Source organism: Pongo pygmaeus, chromosome 17, assembly GCF_028885625.2.
Source record: "Pongo pygmaeus isolate AG05252 chromosome 17, NHGRI_mPonPyg2-v2.0_pri, whole genome shotgun sequence".
NCBI lineage: Eukaryota > Metazoa > Chordata > Mammalia > Primates > Hominidae > Pongo > Pongo pygmaeus.
In genome coordinates, this window is record NC_072390.2 from 66,651,268 (window position 1) to 66,672,304 (window position 21,037).

The window sequence follows — 21,037 nt, forward strand, 5'->3', positions numbered from 1 at the left end:
GCCTGTAATCCCAGCACTTTGGGAAACCGAGGTGGGCAGATCATGAGGTCAGGAGATCGAGACCATTCTGGCTAACACAGTGAAACCCCATCTCTACTAAAAAGTACAAAAAAAAAAAAAATTAGCTGGGGGGTGTGGTGGTGGGCGCCTGTAGTCCCAGCTACTCGGGAGGCTGAAGCAGGAGAATGGCATGAGCTCCGGAGGCGGGGAGGCAGAGCTTGCAGTGAGCTGAGTTCAGAGCCACTGCACTCCAGCCTGGGCGACAGAGCAAGACTCCATCTCAAAACAAACAAACAAACAAACAAAAACTATTCTCAGTAAATTTAAATGGTGCACGCCCTAAACTAATCATTGACAGCCTTAACCCACTAGAGGAGTGCTAGCAAAAGAAAGAGTTGTAGGCTTATTAGATTAACCAGATTGTATGCTCCATGAATGCTGGGGCTATGTCTGTTTTGTTCACCACTATATACCCAGCACCAAATGCAGTATCTAGCACTTGGTTGGGGCTCCATAAGTGTTAAAGAGAAAGTTAAGACACAGAGTTAAGTAGAGGATCCAGCTCTGTAGTTAAGGTTAATATATGCATGGCCCTAAACTCTACTGGACATTGAAATCACCTGGAGCAAAATCACATTAAAATACTGATGTTTGGCTCTGTTTCCAGGGTTTTGATCAAACTGATATTAGACACAACCTTGTCAACTCAATTTTTAAAAGTTCTTTAGGTGATATCAATGTTCAACTTTTGGGAAACACGTTAATATAATTGAAAGAAGTCCAACTTTGCACACAAGACAGTCCTAGCTTATGAGCTCCTTATGCAATCAATCTAGTTTGCAAACATTTACTTAGCACCTGTTATGTATGAGGCATTCTACCTGGCTCTGGGGAATATGGATGGCATGAGACATGGCTCTTAGAGCTTCCTATTGATTTTGGAGATGAGTAAAACACTAAAAAATGATGCAAATTAAATAAAGTAAGGTGATATTATATGATATATTACAGATAATTGGTACTGTATATGATTTATAGTGAGACAACAAATATTAAGGAGCTTATAGAAAGGAGAAATCTCTCCTGAAGTTTTCAAGGAACACTCTACAGGGGAAGTGACTTTAAACTGGATCTTGAACAAAGTGTGTAGGAAGAAAGTATGCTATAAGATAGACAACAACCTAAAGATACTCCAAGAAGTGATACAATATCAGAAATGATATACTTTCAAAGCAATGATAGATATATAATTCAAGAGTCTCCTTTATAGGTTGTTGAGGGGAAGGTTTCCAGAGCTTTGTCAGTGTCAACAACCATCAATATGGTGTTTGTCATAGGATCAGAATATTTAACTGGGAACTGTTATTCAGACCCATGCTGGAAATTCTTAGTTGAGAGTTAACAAGGCAGTGAAAACAGAATGATTCAACAGAGTGAAAAAAAAAAAAAAAGACTATTTCCAGCACAAGTAAGGGTGTCAACAAGGAAGGAATGGTTGGGATAAAGTTAGGGGTCATGGAAACAGATTTTCCTGGTGGGAAAGAAATGAGGTTGAAGTGGCTCCAACTGGGGTAGCTTAATAACTTAGGCCTTGTCTTGTGCCCTCTGCCTTTCCAGATGGTTATTAGCTGTCAGACAAAATTTAACCCAAGGGTCAATGTGGCTTAATTATTGCCTTTGTAAAGTCTTGGTGACTTGCTATTTATTTTTAATAAGCTTGTCATTCATTATATTTCTTACTTAAATGTCAAGATGATGAGGAAAGGAGGGGAAGCTTGCCTTAGTTCTCTCTCCTGTCATTACTGTCAACCAGACATTATTGGAACCCTGTTTCTTAGCCACTGCTTTTGACAATCCATTCTTGATGAAAGAATAAATGCATTCAGGGGTTGAGGGAGGGAGGGGAGAACATTAATTCCAGTAGTTCAAAACCCCAGCTCAATAAAGCATGAATTGAAAAGAATTAGAAAAATGGAAGCTGGGCTATTGCTAGGGTCTGCTAATTTGGGCACTTGCCTTCAGGGTACCATGAGTTTATAAACAGATGGGAAGAAAGAGGTGGATTAGCTAATTAATACTAAAAAAGAAATATATATATATATATTTCAGTAAATATGTATATATTTTTATATATAAATATATATATTTCAGTAAAATATATATATATTTCAGTAAAATTCTTCAATTATCCTCCCTATAAAAGGCTGAGACTTCCTCTCTCTTTTATTTCACTCTTAGCTTAGGCAGCCCTTTAGTGTTTTTTTTTTTTCTTTTCTATTCATAGATTTCATTAGCATGGTAAAATGAGAATGGAAGGGAAGATGACTGGGGAGTGGGTGTAGGAATTAATAGAGTCCTAACCTTTCCCCATCTCTTAAGATGAGCTGAGTTGGGATTGGGGTGTTTACAATACAGCAGGATTGGCAAACTTTTTCTGTAAAGGGCTGTAATAAAATAAATATTTTAGTCTTTGTAATTCACATATTGTCTCTGCCACAGTCTGTTTTGTTGTTGGTGGTGTGTGTGTGTGCATGTGTTTTAACAACCCTTTAGAAACATTTTTAAAAAGGCATTTTTAGCTTGTAAGCTGTTCAAAAATAGGCCATGTGCCTCCATTAGGGAATATATCCTCTATGTGTTTTCATTGGTGTAGAGAAAGGCTCTTCTTTGCAACTCTCCACAGGTCTGAGAAAGGAGGAAAAGAGAGAAAGAGAGTCAAAAGGTGCAGAACACCTCTGTATGTTCCATGAACTGCTCATTTCCTTTACTTTATCTACAGAGACATGAAGAGTGCCTTTGTGAATTTTGTTGGGGGACATATATGAGAATTTTCTTTTGGCTGTTTTTGGTTAACCTCCTAGGCTAATTGGAATTGAAGTCAATTCAGTATGGACTAAAAATATGAATAGCTAATATTCATTGAGTGTTTTCATGTTCCAGGCCTTGTTTTAAATGCTATAAATGTGTTACTCATTTTGTTTCACTCAAGGTCCTATGAAGTAATTTTATCATTCTCATTTGACATATGAGGAATCTGAGACACCAAGCAATTAAATTACTTGCCAAGGCCATGAGTTTATGAATGGCAGAACTTACTTGGATTTGAATTCATGTACTCTGGCTCCATGATCCACACTTTTAATCACAATGTCTTCTTACCACATATTGAATGTTGACATGTAACAGCAATTTTTCATATTGTATGACTATATCAGCCAGTAGAAGTCAGATTTTGCTGCAGTGACAAAGCACTCCCAAATCTTAGTGGCTTTACACAACAAAGGTTTATTTCTACACTTCTGCTATATTTCACATGGTAGGAAATTCTCCACACAACCACTTAAGAGTTAGGTGGATGGAGTATATCTGCACCTTCTAGAATATGCAGATTCTTCAGTCTCTGTAGCAGGCTAGGAGAGAGACCGAGAATCTCACAGGAAATTTTCATCGCCTCTACCCAGAAGTGATGGATATCACTTCCCACATTTATTGTCCACAACTAGTCACTCCTCTCACCTAATCAAATTGGGGATGGGAAATGTTGAAACACAAAGAGGCTATCTGATGTGTATTAGTCTCTTTGCTATGGCATTTTATACTCTACAGTGCATCTTCATATACATTAGTTTGTTTGACCTTATTTAATTCTTTCAAGAAGACAAAACAGGCATTATTAATGCTATTTTACAGATGAGGAGGTAAAAGTTAAAAGAGATGCAGTGATCAGCCCAAGAAGAATGACTGGCTAATAGGAAGAACAGGTCTTTGGGTTTAAGACAAATTTTGGTTTAAAGTTGGCTTCTGTTGCAACCTTGTGACAAATTCTTTAAACTCTCAGAACCTCAATTTATTAATTTCTGTAGTATAATTGTCTCTGCTGTTAAATTAAGTTTAGCCTAAGCCTTATGTATTCTATAGTCGGCCTAAAGTTCCTAAGTGCATAGTAAAATGTAACTTAACTGGATGTGTAAACAGACTGTAACCTCCTCTTGGGCCAAATACGAGTTTCAGCCAATCAAAGGTGGCCAACTATTCTAGCCATGCTCAAATAAGACAAATGCTGAGCTGTAACCAATCCTGCTGTTTCAGCACCTCACTTCTGTTTCCTGTATATTACTTTCCTTTTTCTGTCTCTAAATCTTCAACCACGCAGGTGCACCAGAGCCTCTCTGAAACTATTCTGGTTCAGGGGCTGCCCAGTTCACACATTGTTCTTTGTTCATTTAAACTCTGTTCAAATTAATTTGTCTAAGGTTTATCTTTTAACACTACCTTATTGATTTGTCAAAAAAAAAATCACAGTTCCATAAAGTGCTTTGTATTATGCCTGACTGATGGAATAGGTTCAATGAAATGATAGCCCTCTTTGACAGTTTTCTCAAGGTTGCATATTTTGTTGGGACATTGGGAGAAGCATTCAGAGCTCTTGTCTCTGAATTGTTGTCCCACAGTTAGTGGTAGTGGAAAACCATGCAACAGCAGCATAAGACAGGGTATCTCCATAGGGCAGAGTTGAGATCTTTATACATCAAACAATGGGGGAATAATATACAACAGCACCTTTTGAAATGAGGCAAAGATGGTCACTGCTATGGCAATTTGGAAAGGAGTTTCTGTGGATTGAGATAGGAAAGGCTTGCAGAGGACTTTAGCTGATCTCACCTGCTCTGTCGTATGTTCTGTATCATCCAGTGCCCCACCCTTCATCCTGGGCTCCTTCCATTCCATATGCAGTCTCAGGATCGTAACAAAATGCCTAGCACTGATTATTCTCTCTATGGTGGCTCCTACCCGTTTTTGCTGAGATCCAGGCCCATATATGTCTACCTGACATTTCTGCCTGGTTGTCCCACAGATATGCTGAAATTACCATCTCCAAATGTGAGCTCCTTTTCTTCCTTAACTACACCTACTCATTCTGTTCTATTAGTCTCAGTGATCAGTATAGCCATTCATCCAGAGGTCAAGCCAGAAATATTAGGGTCATTTTAGTGTTCTTCTTTGCATCCACTAAATACATCACCAAATTCTGCAACTTTTACCTCTCCTGTAATATATTTTCTCCCTATCTATCTGCTCCTCTCTATTCCCCTTTTGGCTAAGTCACTCACTAGTTCCAACCTGGGGACAATATTTATTTTTTAACTAGACTCCCTGCTTCCATTCTGGCCACACTCCAATCTATTCTCACAATCAAGCCAGAAGGAACTTTCTGAAATGCAAACCTGATTGTCTCCCTCTTTTATTTAGGGTCCTTCAATGGATCTCCAAAGTTTTTATTGGATGGGAAACATCTTATTTTAGTCACCAGACTATTTGTCAGCCCCTGGCTGCCCCTAATCTTGACTCTGGGCATGCCCACAAATTCAGCATTCATTCCAGCCAGATCAAAATACTTGTAGTTTCCTGGACCCAACCAACTCTCTCATGCATCAGTGCCTTCATACCCAATAACTTTTGCCTCAAATGTCTTTTTCCCATGTCTTCAGTTCCTATCTGACCTTTAAAACTCAGCCCAAGAAGTAATTAATCTTTGGTTAAAGGTCTCCCTCTGTTTTCCTATAATCCTTAATTTGTTTTAAGGTCTTCCTCTATTCTGTAACACCTACCTATCACATGTACTATAATTCTTGGTATGTTTGTCTTTTCTACCCATTGGCTGCTAGATAGATTCTCTCTCCTAATTGAAGTAAAAGAGGCACACTCAGATTTCCTTTGATACCAAGGAAATGAGAAAGGACAAAAAATACTTCATTGGTTGTGAAGGCAGTCCTCCTGGAGCACTAAAATGTCATTTATCATCATTTAGGTTTCAATAACTCTGTTCAGTAGCTGTTCTTGTGAATTAATAATAATTTTCTAGACTGCCTTATTGTGACTCAGCAGCAGCCCCAACTTTCCTTCCCTTTCTTACCTGCCTCTCCTCTTTGCTTTGCCAGCTACTCTGGCTTCTGCTTAGTAAAAGCTCTGGTTAGGTTGTGGCTTCTCGTTATTCTCTATGCTTAGTGTGTTTTCCTCATTTGGTTTATGTTTTTTGCACACATATCTGTGCCTCTTGTGTTAAAAGTCCCTTGTGATGGGGTTCACACATTACTTTCCAATACTGAGCATCCCTGTCTCATTCCAAACAAGTACAGACATCGGTTTGATTCCATCAGAATGGTGGTGGTGAGGTCCCATGCTACAAATTACAACTAACTATACATAAGATTTCCTTCAGCATGAGGCTGTTGGCTTGACAAAAGTCCTAAGACAGGTCAGACGGGGGTGTTTTGAGATAATTAAGGGTGCTATGTCCCAGCTGATTACAAGTATCCTAGTGTGTGTCCAGTAAATATTTGATGGATAAATGAATTAATTAACATTGAAGAATACTAGGACTAGGTTGAAGAGGGGAAGAAAAGGCATTGCTAATTGGTAGGAAGAGGGGGCACCCATAAGTCAAATTACATGTCTAAGTTCATTATTCAGAAGGATTTCAAAGTTGCCAATTTTGTATAGCAATGTGCTGGCAGACATCTTCAAAATGATTTGGGTTAGTTGACAGAGCATTTTGATAGCCTCTGGAAGAAGCTGGTCTTGTTCTCTCTCTAATGCCATTAGTTTAGAAAACTTGATACGATACCTACATGGCCTACAATATATGTTTTGTGTTAGATAGGATCTATATTTGATGATTATGGTGCCTACAACAATAATATTAAACAAATTCATTGTCATTATCTAGGTCTTTCAATTCTTGGGTGAGTAGCTTGAACTACTTAGTTGTTCTATTCACAGTGCCGACCTGAGAACAGAAAAGGGCAACTGATTCGCAGAAATGGCTCTAGGGGCTGAGGCCTGCAGAAGCAAAAAGCTGTGTGGCCCAGCATCAGTAATTTTGGGGGATGTCTAGGACTTTCACGCCTTTTAAATCAAATTGACATAATTGGACAATTTCAGGATGTCTAGGACTATTTGGGGATGTCTAGCACATTCAGGTCTTTTAACTCACATTGACATAATTGCACAATTGAGGAAATTATCTGAAGCTTTTGGTTAAAAATAACTTTATGTCTCAAATTTCTGTGCATTTTAGATAAAACTATATATAGTTAGCCCTTGAACAATACAGAGGTTAGGAGTGCTGACTGCCCACTCCTATCCACCATGTAATGTAAAATCCACATATAACTTTGGACTCTCAAAAACTTTACTAGTAGCCTACAGTTGACCTAAAGTTAATTAACACATAACAGCCAATTAACACATGTTTTGTATGTTTATGTATATGACTGTATTATTATAATAAAGTAAGCTAGAGAGAAGAAAATGTTACTAAGAAAATCATAAGAGAGAATGTATTTACTTTTCATTAAGTGGAAGTGGATCATCGTAAACATCTTTGTCCTTGTCTTCAGATTGAGTAGGCTGAGGAAGAAAAGGAGGGGTTGGTCTTGCTGTCTCTGGGGTAGCAGAAAATTTACAAATATGTGGTCCTGTGCAGTTCAAACCCATGTTGTTTAGGAGCCACTTGTGTGTGTATATATATAAAAAATATGTACATATGTATATATGAATGTACATATGCATATATACATGTACATGTATGTAGGCATGTGTATGTGTGTGCATATATGTGTATGTGAGTATAATATGTGTATAAAAATAATTTCTCATTGGATAAAGCTAATTAATAGGGAAAGGTTGTTGTCCACAAAATGAAGAATTAACTAAATTTTGAGGACTTTCTGAACCACGTTTTTTTGTTTGTTTGTTTGGCTTGGGATGTTCTCTATAATTCTTGTGTATATCATTGGGGTACCTGGATGCTATGAGTATGTGGCAAATTTTTTTTCCTCTCCCTGGAACCCTGGGCTCATTGAAGTATTCTGTAGGAAGAACACGGGAGAATTGTGTGGATGGCAGCTCTCCTCAGAAATACCATACCCTAAGTTCCACCTGAGGTGACTCTGGGGACTTTAGGTAGAGCAGATGGGATCCCGGCTTTCTTCCATGCTTAAGAGCTACAGGCATTTTATAGACAGGAACTATGTGTAGTGGGAAAAGCAGAGCATTAGGAATTGGGAGAGGCAGATTTATCACTGTTTAACTGTGTGATATTACAAAGTTACTTAATTGATCTGGGCATTTTTTTTCCTTTGTTGTAAAATAAAAGGTCTGGATTAGGTGATCTATTAATGGAAGGGATACGTTTATCTCCAAGTGCTATAACATCTAACTTAAGGCATAAGCTAGACAGTTTGTTCTTGGCTGATATAGACAATATCCTCATCCCAGGACACACCTACACCAACATCTATCTCTTTTAAAAATTCACTTTCATGGAAGTTTACTTTTATAATAGAGTTTTGGTTGACTTTTGGTGGGAAGATAAAAGTGTAGGGATTTTTTTCCTTGGACCGGGTCTTTCAAATGGGCTTTGAAGAATGAAATATTACAGTAAGAATGCAACTGTGCTTTTTGTTATGGGCTAAATTGTGGTCCTCTACCACCAAATTCATATGTTGAAGACCTAACACCTGGTACCTCAGAATGTGACCATATTTGGAGATAAGCTCTTTAAAGAGGCAGTTCAGTTAAAATGAGGCCATTAAGGTGTGGCCTTAATCCAGTATGTCCTATCTTCTTATAAGAAGAGGAAGAGATACCAGAGATGCTGCACACAGAGAAAAGACCATGTGAGACCCCAGCAAGGGTGGCCATCTGCAAGCCAAGAGAGGCATCAGAAGGAACAAAACCTGCTAACGCCTTAAACTTGGAGTTTCAGCCTCTAGAGCTGTGAGAAAACAAATGTCTGTTGTATAAGCTACTCTACAGTATTCCGTTAGAACAGCCCTAGCAGATGGATACACTATTGTTCAAGAGAGCTGCTGTAGTGCCCTTGGCTCAGAAAAGCAGGTCCAGAATGGGGCACAGGGTGGGGAAGACAGACCTAATCCCTGACTCCCACAGCACCTGGAACCCCACAGCTAGGACTCTAGGCCCTTCCAGAGACAGCATTGCTTACCTAGACATGGGTCAATGGCTATAGTTCATCACCCCAAGGAGCATAGCAGGGAAGCAGAAAACATGGTCACATGAGGCCCACAGATGGAGTGGGAGAATGAGGCAAGAGACTGTTAAAGAGGTACATACTGTGGGGACTCCAGAAACACTGGGCAGTCCTTTATATGGGGAGTATTCTGCTCTCAGTGGGCTGTTGTCTTTTAAGCCAATGGACCTTTGGATCATACAAGTATTACAAAGAACCAAATTTCATCATTTTTTAAAAAATGTATTTCCTGAACATACAAGCCCATATTTGGAAAAGCTTGCATGATCCCTTAAAAGTTGTCACCTCCTCTTTTGGTTACTAAGGACTCCCCAAGTCCAAACATAACAACATTGCCAAATGATTGATATTTGAACTATCATACTCTCTTCACATAGCATAATTGTTCTGCACTTAAACCAAATCTCATAAACTTTAATGATTAGACCTTTTCGCCCCCTTTAATTTATAAGGAAAATTGATTCTTTGGGTCAATATTCCCAGGGGCACAAGAATCTGGGCTGCTAGTGGAGTCTAAGTGGGATTGCCTGAATGTTAATTGTTGCTTCTGATGTCTCCTGGAGCAGAGATGCTGCTCTTATTTTCAAAGCCAAACTCTGGCTACATGTCAAAATCTACAGCAAAACACCAGAGCCATTTTTCTCCAGATCCCAAATAAAAGGAGATTAATCACACTTGTCTCCTCTACTACCTTTTCAAGAGTTTTATTTTAAACAGCTGCTTGTTGACAACATTTGAAGGCCATAGAGCATGTCAAAGGATGATGGCAAGTTTTGAAAAGGTCTGTGAAAATGCTCTATGCTTAGAACTCTCTCTACTCACATTAATTTTCTTTACTCAAGTTTTCATCAGTAAACCAAATTGGGAAACAGATTTAGTTATGGACACCAGTGGTTTTCAAAGTGTGGTCCCCAGACCAGTAGCAGCAGCACCTGAGAACTTATTAGAAATCGAAGTCCTTGAGCCTCATCCCAGACCTACTGAATCTGAAACTCTAGAGGAGGCGGCCAGGCAATCTGTGTTTTAACAAGCCCCCCATGTGATCCTGGTGTAGTCTGGGAACCAATACTCTTGACAACTCCACTGTGAAAACTATTTTCTTGAAATTTCTGGGAAATCATTTCCCTGGTCATTTATTCCGCTTTCCTAAGCTGTATTCACATACAAAAGATACAGATCATCACATCCTAGCTCCTCCTCAGAGGATGTCTCCTGGAAACTGAGGTTCTTTCCCATGGACTTGTAAGACTTATACCACTACAATTCTTCATCTACCTGCCTCACTTCTAAGGATCAAAAGGACTCAGAATATGCACCAGCTAGGTTGGGCAATTAAGTCTCTAATTTTTATGTGCGTGTGAGGATTTTGTCTCTGATTGTGATTTCCACAAAGCCTGCCAGTAGGGTTGAATACAAAGACTTTCCTTATAAACGATAGTGCAGTAAGTCTTCACTAATGTCATCATAGGTTCTTGGAAACTATGACTTTAAGTGAAACTACATACAGCAAGCAAGTCTTCAAATAACATAACTCATTCAACATTGTTTTGTTATAATTTTAATGAGGGGAAAATGGTTTTGTTATATTTCCCTTCACTTATTTATTTTTGAGATAGGGTCTCACTCTGTCACTCAGGCTGGAGTGCGGTGGTGCAATCATAGCTCACTTCAGCCTCTGACTCTTGGGCTCAAGTGATTCTCCACTTCAGCCTCCTGAGTAGCTTGAGTAGCTGGAATACAAGTGCGCAGCACCATGCCCAGCTAATTAATTTTTTTTGTTTGTTTTTTTAGAGACAGGGTCTCCCCATTTCACACAGGCTGATCTCCATCTCCTGGAATCAAGAGACCTTCCACTTTGGCCTCCCAAAGTGCTGGGATTCCAGGCATGACATACTGTGCCTGGCTCATTTCACTTAAAGTTGCAATTTCCAAGAATCTACCAACAACGTTAAATGAGAACTTACTGTAATTGTTTTAAAGTGTTTGTATGGCCAGGCACAATGCTGACCACTTTACAAACTTTATTTTATTGGAGCTGAAACAATCTGTTCCACAGATGAGGAAATTAAGGCACAGAGAAGCAAAATAACTTTGCCAGCTTTAATCAGGGCCAGGGTTGTAGCTCTCACATAGTTCCTATTCAGCACTGCTACTTGGAATAATGAACAGATACTTGTGGACTGAGTTAGAAGGAGCTGCTCAGCTTGGATGATTTGGATGTTAGCCACATTTCTTTACTCCATAATTGAAAATAGAAACATAACTGAAGATGGAAACGTGATGTCTTTGGCATACAATAGTTATCTTCCACCTACCTAACAGGGCATATGCCTTAAATTATTCCTCTAGTGGAGATACTGAATTGGCAACAAGGGATTCATACTCTCTTGCTTGACTGTTAAGTAACCAAGGTTGCAATTTTAGTCTCTTGCAGGAAAAAAATAATCTGATCTTTCTAGGGCTTAAATTAGCGACAGGGCTTCATTAATAATTTGCATTGCATGAAGTAGTTAATTCATGTCAACTTGTTCTTTTATTCTAACAAGAGGGAGAGAATGACTTAAATACCTTTATTTCGGCTTCTTCTTACTCATGTAGGAGTAGTAAACAATTGTTGGATGTGTGAAAAGTACCAACTGAGTTAAAGAAGTAATGGTCTTGGGATTGGAGCATGAACAATTGAATAAAACCTTATGGGTAAGAGCACTACGTAGGCATGTAGATATTTGGCTGGGGCATGACTTCCATAAGTAAGTAAATGGGTAGAGCTTTGGGATACACTGTGATTCACTGTGCCTGGTGCAAGAAGTTTTTTTTTTTTTTGGTGGGAATTTTTTTAAGTTCAACTTTTATTTTCGATAAAGGGGGTACATGTAAAGGTTTACTATGTGGGTATATGCACCCAGGTAGTGAGCATAGTAACCAATAGATAGTTTTTCTTTTTCTTTTGAGTTGGAGTCTCACTCTGTTGCCCAGGCTGGAATATGGTGGCATGATCTCAGCTCACTGCAACCTCCGCCTCCCAGGTTCAAGTGATTCTCGTGCCTCAGTCTCCCAAGTAGCTAGGATAACAGGTGCTCACCACCACATCCGGCTAATTTTTGTATTTTTAGTAGAGATGAGGTTTCACCTTGTTAGGCAGGCTGGTCTCGAATTCCTGACCTTAAGTAATCCACCCATCTTGGCCTCCAAAAGTGCTGGGATTACAGGTGTGAGCCACTGCACCCGGCCCAATAGGTAGTTTTTCAACCCAAGCCCCGCTCCCTCTCTACGCTTTCTAGAAGTCCGCAGTGTCTATTGTTCTCCTGTTTATGTCTAAGTGTGGTCAGTGGTTAGCTCCCACTTACAAGTGAGAAACTGTAGTATTTGGTTTTCTGTTCCTGCATTAAGTGGCTTAGGATTATGGTCTCCATCTGCATCCATGCTGCTGCAAAGAACATGATTTCATTCATTCTTATGGATGTGTAGTATTCCATGGTATATTTGTACCACATTTTCTTTATTCAATGCACCACTGATGTGCACCTAGGTTGTTTCCATGTCTTTGCTATTGTGAGTAGTGTGGCAATGAACATACACATGACACAATTCCCTCTTCTTAAGAAGAAAATGTCATATGTGCTCCATCTGGGAGGATGAGACCTTTCTACTCCATTGATTTCTACTTCTTTCTTTTATGCTGGTATGGCCCTGAGAGAATTCTTCCAAATCCTGGATGGCAGAGGCCTCATAGAATAATAGGGAACAAAGCTGAAAGTTGGAGAAACCCGTGGAGAGGAAGTAGCTTCTAGGTTATTTTCCATGTTGTTGAGCACTGAAATTAGGAAAAATGACCTCAGTCTTCCTTGAACCTTAATTTCCTCATCTATCAAATGAGAATACTGGGCCTGATATTGTCTGAGACTGGATTATCTGCTATGACGAATAGACCCAATTCTTGAGAATGATGTTAGAAAAACATAATCAAAGGCCTTGATGTCACTATCAAGATTCATCGTGACAAAATCGATTTTTATCTGATTTAAGGTAAACTTCCTCATCATTTGTTAAGTAGAGCCATTCTGTGTTTCTGTGATTACTTACATGGCCTTAGTGGGGACAGATAGCAGGAAAGGTTCATTTATTTTTAAAATTTTCAGTTATTTAAATTTAGTTTTATTCAAATATATAATTTTATTTAAATTTCTAAGTAAACAGTAATCATGGGCTTTTGTCATCTTTATTTTTCAATTTTGTTTCTTTGATTTTCTTTCCCTAATCCCACACAAATTTTAATATGCCCTTCCTTTTTCAGTAACCTACAAAACAATTGGATGGGTTTTCTCTTCTATTTCCCCTCTATTTAGATAAGCCTATACACACATATATGCATAAACATATATATATATATATTCTTTATTTTTGAGTGTTTGGATTTAAGCAACACCAACATTTTCTTCTATATATATTTTTCTTACTCAATAATACTTTGTTAAGATCTCCTCTGGCGGTTTTCATTCCCTCTTTTAAGTAGCTACATAATATTCCATGGTGAAACTACCATACATTATTCAGCAACTCCTTTGCTAACAGGCCAATAACTATAGCTAATCCAGTTTTTAGCTATTTCAAACAATTTTGTAGAAGGTTTCCAGGAAGAATTTGGACGAGCTGAGTTAAAGATTTTATTACATTTTAACAGCTTTAATAGATTGTTCTTCAAGAAGGCTGTAGCACATTACCTTCTACCAACAATAGATGAGAATTCCTTTTCTCCATATCCCTATCAAGAGTAGGTGCTATAGCACCTTTTAGTTTTTATCAGTCTGATGTAAAATCATTCACTTTAACTTTATTTTTTATTTAGCTAAATTTTCATTAGTATAAAAATCTTTTCATGTATTTGGTCATTTTAAATTTTTGTTCATAAATTATCAATTTTTATGTATATTCCTTTCCTGTCCAATTCTTCCTGAATTGTCTTTCTTCCTTAGGAACTTGTAAAAGTTCTTGGTATATTAAGGAAACTGTGCTTCTCTCTTACATCTGTGTTATATTTCCTCATCAGATATATGACATTGACCTTATGGTATCTTTTTGGATATATGCATTTTCAGTTTTAATTTTTCAAAGAATTTTCAGTGTTTTTAAGTTTTAGTTTCTGAATTTTCAGTCTTGAATAGGAATGTTTCCCTGAACTCTATATTATATAATAGACTTCTTGATTTTCTTTTATGATATTTATTATATATAGTGTTTTAAAATTTAAGCTTTTAATCCATGTAAAAACTTTTAAGATGGGAGCCCATTTTTGTTTTCTTCTGGATGGATGAATGACTATGTCATATTCAGTTATTCAAATGTTCATGTTCCTTTTCTCACTAATTTTGAACTACTGAACTTGCCACATACTTACAGTGATTTAATTTTGATTTCTATTTTCTGTTCAAATATTTATAATTCTTTATACAGCAAGGCAAGTTTCCCTTCAGAATTCTTTTCTTCCTTTTTATAGCTTTATTGTCTGTTATCAGGCATTTCTTCTTTCGTGTTAATTTTTTTCCTAATTGAAATGAGCTGTATACTAATTTTGAAAGAAATAATATTTCTATTATATCAACTCTTCCATAACAACATTTTATACCGGTTCTTACTTATTTATTCTTACAGTTCTTTTAATATTCTTTGGTTTTATTAAGATAAGTCCCCTCCTTTTCTTTTAAAGTCTATTCCTATTTGTTTTGTTGTGATTGCAAGTGGCTTTTCCTCCCATATTCATATATGGTTACTTTTTGCTGGAATAGAGAATAGTTATTGATTTTTATATATTTATCCTGCATCCATCCATCTTACCAAGCTCTATTCTTAGAAGGATAAGGTTTTTGTATTTCTTTTAAACTAGTATCTCACAAGTTTTCTAGCTATAAAATAATATAAATTTTATCTTATCTTTTGATGTGTATATAACTTAGTTTTCTCATTTTATTACATTTACTGATGCTGCCAAGTCAATTTTGAATAGTAATGGTGATCATAGATTTCTTTCTAGTTCTTGGTTTATATTGAAATAATTTTTGTTGTGTATGGTATTTGTGTTTGGTTTTTGATAAATGACTAACCAACGTGGTTGGTTAATATAAATTGTTTCTTTCTGATGGTATGTAGTCTTTTTTATTAGGAATATATGAAGGTTATAAAGTACTTTTCCAGAATCCATAATAATAGACTATTTTTTCTGATTTTATTTTTTGATATAGTGAGTTATGTTAATAAATTTCTTGATATTAAAACACTATTTCTTCCCTGAAATAAATTCAGCTTCTTCAAATATAATGTTTTTTATATTACCAACTGTTTTATAGGGTATTTAAAATTTTAATTTTTATTCATAAGATTGATCTATCATTTTCTTTTTTATATTACCTTTTCAACTTTTGATAATGAACTTAAACGCTGATTTAAAAAGTGAATTAGAGAGCCTTCTATTCCTTCCTATTGTTTAGAGAAATTTAAGCATTCTGTTTTCACAGATTGGGTATTTAATGACTTTCCTAATCTTCTCTGGCTTTGATATATCTTTGTTCTTAAATTTTTAGTAATTCATATTTGTCCGATAATTCATTTTGTCCAGGACCTCAAAACTTGCTGCCCCATCGTTACAAGTAGAATTTCTTTCCTCTGTATCTCTGCTTAGAGCCTTAGTCTCATGTCTAGACTTCTTTATTTTTGTTTCTTTCTTCATGTCCTGGAACACAAAAGACTTTACTAACATATTAGTCTCTCATATACCTAGGTTTGGATATGTTTATTTTTTTTCTATTTCTATTTCCAAAATTTCAGCTTTTACTTTCTTCCTTCTTTTGGAGTCAGCCTCTTCTTCCCTCCCTCCCTCCTCACATTACCTTAGTTAAGTTCTTAGTTCTAGTTTTATCATCTTTAATTATGAAGATATTTAAGGCAATACATTTTCTCCTAAATATCATTTTCATTGTGTCCTTCAAACTGTGGTATCATGTATGTTCATTTAAATTGCTTTGTAGATAAATTGTAACTTCCATTTTAATTTTAGCTAGAGCTATATGGGTTTAAGTTTATTGTTGTTGTTTTTGCTTGTTTTCTTAATTCTGAATCAGCTAAGATTTTTTGGTCACTTATTTTTTTCCCCTAATTTTATTGCCTGCAAGAATGTGGCCTATAAATATCTATTATAAACTGATGGTTTTTTTGTGGTCAAATATTTGATTGTTTTTGCGTACATTGTAAGAACTTAACAAAAAATGTGTTCATTGAAAAGATTTAGTGTTAATTCTTATATTTTTACTTTTGCTTTTTTATCTACTAGAATTGACTAATCTAGAGAGAATTTTGTTTCCCATTATAATTATATGATCTGTCAAATTCTTCCTGTCTTTCCCAATAGTTTTTGGCTTATATGTTTAGCCTACATATTATTTTGTTTATATGGTTTATGATCATTTTGTCTTTTTTTTTCCAATTCAAATTGTATGTCTTTATCTTGTTCGTGTTTTTAATCTGTAGAATCAAGTTGTTTGCTATTAATTTTGGCTCTTCTGCTGTCATATGGTTTGCACTGACCTGGTATCTCTTTGTCCATTTTTTATATCAAATTTTCTTATCACTTTATTTTATGAGTGTTTCTTCTAAATAGCCTATAGTTTGCTTTTAATACAGTCTGACAGTTTGTCTTTTAATGGAATAATACAGTACACTTTCCACTTTACGTAACTTTTCTGATTGACTTTTGGTTCTTTTAAACCAGAGCTTTTCAACTTGGGTACCACTAATATTTCAGGCCAGATAATTCTTAATTTTGGAGGCCTGTCCTGTGAATTGTATATAGTAAGCAGCAACCCTGGCCTGGTCTCTATTCACTAGATGCTGGGGGCATTCCTCTAATACCTCACATCCATTTCCAGTTGGGCAATCAAAAACATCTCCAGACATTACAACATGTCCTCTGGAGGGAAGATCCACCCCCACCTCCCACCTTTGCTTGAGGTCTGCTGCTTTACAACTTTAGGATCCCAGGTGTTGCACCCTAGGTCTGACAGTTCTACACATAGGTTGTTCTGAACATTTGTTGGGGGCAACTTCATCTAAGTCAGGTGTACCTAGAGTGACCAACCATTTACTTTGTCCTGACTGAATAGATTCCTGTGATATGGGACTTTTAAATTTTATTTTATTATTATTATTTTTTTGAGATGGAGTCTCACTCTGTCACCAGGCTGGAGTGCAGTGGCACCATCTTGGCTCACTGCAACCTCCACCTCCCAGGTTCAAGCAATTCTCCTGCCTCAGCCTGCCGAGTGGCTGGGACTACAGGTGCACGCCACCATGCCCAGCTAATTTTTTTATTTTCAGTAGAGACGCAGTTTCACCATGTTGGCCAGAATGGTCTTGATCTCTTGACCTCATGATCTGCCTGCCTCGGCCTCCCAGAGTGCTGGGATTACAGGCGTGAGCCACCATGCCCAGTCTGTGATATGGGACTTTCAGTGCTAAAACCAGGAAACTCTTGGGAAAACTTAAATTCTGTTGTTATACAATATAGACTTGACCAAAGAGAACAGTACAGTAAGGTCCACTCAGTCATCAAAGCAGTTCTCATTTTTCACTCTCATTTTCCCCAAGTAACATGTCCTCATCTAAGTATGTTCTGAACTCAGAATTGTGAAATTGTATTAAAAATCTTATATGTATCTGAGAATAATGCTAACATGCCCCTAGACAGCTATAAAGCCTATCCTATACTCTCTTTATGTAATCACATCTATACATTTAACATATTTATTGTTTATTATTGTTTACTCTTATTCTTGAAATTCCTTTCTGGATTATTTGTTGTTGCATTAGTCCTCTTCCCGCCCCCGCCATGGTATTTTTCTTAGGCAGGATGCTTGGGTAAAATACCTTCTGAATTTCTGCTTATCTTTGTATAACTTGATTTTACTCTCACAGGTGAATGGTAATTTAGCTAGGTGGAGAATTCTTGAGTTTCAGTTCTTTTCTCTCATGAGTCTTTTCTTACAAAGACTTCAAGCTTCTCAGGTTGCATATGAACAGAAAGATGCCAGTTTGATTCTTTTTGATTTGTGCTTATGTTTTCTTTATTGTCTTGTTTTATTTTTAAAAACAATAAGCACACATATTCTTCTATAGCTATTACCTCTTTACTGCTACTACAAAGATCTTTTGATGGTGGAGAGACAGAGTATTGGGGAATGAACAGAACTGCCTTCCATCTTCTTTAGCCTCAGGTTAAATATTCATTTTTCTACAAATATTTTGTCTGGTTTTAAGGAATTCTCTATTTATTTAAAACATGCATTTGTCGTTTTTTCTGGGAGCTCTCAGACTTCATTCTGCATTTTAGCCATTTCAGTCTCTCCCCAGAGGAGGCATGCATGAAGGGGTGGGAGGTTAGGGCCACTGGAGGTTTGTGATGTCTTCCTGTCATCCAGCTCCAACTCTGGTAGTTCTGAAGAACACAGGGACCTCTGCCTGTGGTCTCAAGTCCCTTCAGGGCTAACATGCCATCTGGATGGTGTTTTCATGTAAATGTGACACCTGGAAGAACTGTTCAGGAAATTCATTCTAGGTCTGGCATCTGAGCCTCTTTGGCGTATATTCACTAAATGCAGAAGGGATTTCTCCTCTCTGAGCTGAGCTCTTCTTCCTTTCCATCAAAGCATTTTTAAAAAGCATGTTTTATAATAACTGCATCTTCAGAAGAAACTAGAGAGTGGGAAAGAAATCAGGCAAAACCTTGGGAACCTCTGTGACCTCACTGCTAGAAATGGAAGGGAAACAAGTCAATTACAACATTTACTGAATATCAGGAGCCATCAAGCATGTATGGAGGGGTTTTATTTGATGCTCTGGGATTCCTTATTTTTGGATGAGTGGCTTTGAAAGTGAACATATCCTGTAAGTTCCCGTTCCTATGCTACCTTCACCATGAAGCTTCTTAGTAGAAAATGGTTTCTCTCTGCTCTGAATCCTAAGAAAAGGTTAAATCACTCATGATACTCACACTGTCTTGGGTATTGAGTTATTTTTGTTCACATCTTCTTTTTTTGTTCTAGAAGGTCATTGTTACAGACAGGGGCTGTCTTATTCATGTTTGTATTCTCCACAGCCTTTAGCCCTGGCTCTGAAGCATAATAAGTGTTCAACACTGACAAAGAGATAGATGGGTGACTAAAAGAAAGAGACTTGAATCTGCCTGTTTGATTTTTATTTTTTCTTGGGATCGACTCTCCTCATCTATTTGTAAACGTTAGCTTTAGGTCTATGTTCCATTCCACTGCCATACTCCTTCAAGACATCTATAGTTTTTCTTCTACTAATTTAGTTTGGCCCTTATTTAAATCCAGATCAGAAAAATCCTGCATTAAATAAGCCTCCAGGGTGTCAATAAACATCAGGTAGCTATAAAGTACTTTCTAGCCATTAATTTGCTTTCTCCTTTCTCCCTTGCTTATCCTTCCTGTCCCTGCCTCTTCTTAGCCAACCCATCTCGTCGACACTCTGATACACAAATACACACCCTGTTTGTTGTTTATGGACAGATACAAATACTGTATTCAATTTCTGTTGGAAATTTCCTTAGGTATTATTTGTTAACTTTAAAGATATTCTTCCTCTGATCAGAAAAACATCTTAATAGAATATGGATTTTAATGTAGGCACAGAGACTAGGAGAGAATTGGGATTTTCTTTTTATTATTATTATTATTATTATTATTATACTTTAGGTTTTATGGTACATGTGCACAATGTGCAGGTAAGTTACATATGTATACATGTGCCATGCTGGTGCGCTGCACCCACCAACTCGTCATCTAGCATTAGGTATATCTCCCAATGCTATCCCTCCCCCCTTCCCCCAACCCACAACAGTCCCCGAAGTGTGATGTTCCCCTTCCTGTGTCCATGTGTTCTCATTGTTCAATCCCCACCTATGAGTGAGAATATGCAGTGTTTGGTTTTTTGTTCTTGCGATAGTTTACTGAGAATGATGATTTCCAATTTCATCCATGTCCCTACAAAGGACATGAACTCATCATTTTTTATGGCTGCATAGTATTCCATGGTGTATATGTGCCACATTTTCTTAATCCAGTCTATCATTGTTGGACATTTGGGTTGGTTCCAAGTCTTTGCTATTGTGAATAATGCGGCAATAAACATACGTGTGCATGTGTCTTTATAGCAGCATGATTTGTAGTCCTTTGGGTATATACCCAGTAATGGGATGGCTGGGTCAAATGGAATTTCTAGTTCTAGATCCCTGAGGAATCGCCACACTGACTTCCACAAGGGTTGAACTAGTTTACAGTCCCACCAACAGTGTAAAAGTGTTCCTATTTCTCCACATCCTCTCCAGCACCTGTTGTTTCCTGACTTTTTAATGATTGCCATTCTAACTGGTGTGAGATGGTATCTCATTGTGGTTTTGATTTGCATTTCTCTGATGGCCAGTGATGGTGAGCATTTTTTCATGTGTTTTTTGGCTGCATAAATGCCTTCTTTTGAGAAGTGTCTGTGAAAGACCTCTTCAAGGAGAACTACAAACCACTGCTCAAGGAAATAAAAGAGGATACAAACAAATGGAAGAACATTCCATGCTCATGGGTAGGAAGAATCAATATCATGAAAATGGCCATCCTTCCCAAGGTAATTTACAGATTCAATGCCATCCCCATCAAGCTACCAATGACTTTCTTCACAGAATTGGAAAAAACTACTTTAAAGTTCATATGGAACCAAAAAAGAGCCCGCATCGCCAAGTCAATCCTAAGCCAAAAGAACAAAGCTGGAGGCATCACGCTACCTGACTTCAAACTATACTACAAGGCTACAGTAACCAAAACAGCATGGTACTGGTACCAAAACAGAGATATAGATCAATGGAACAGAACAGAGCCATCAGAAATAATGCCACATATCTACAACCATCTGATCTTTGACAAACCT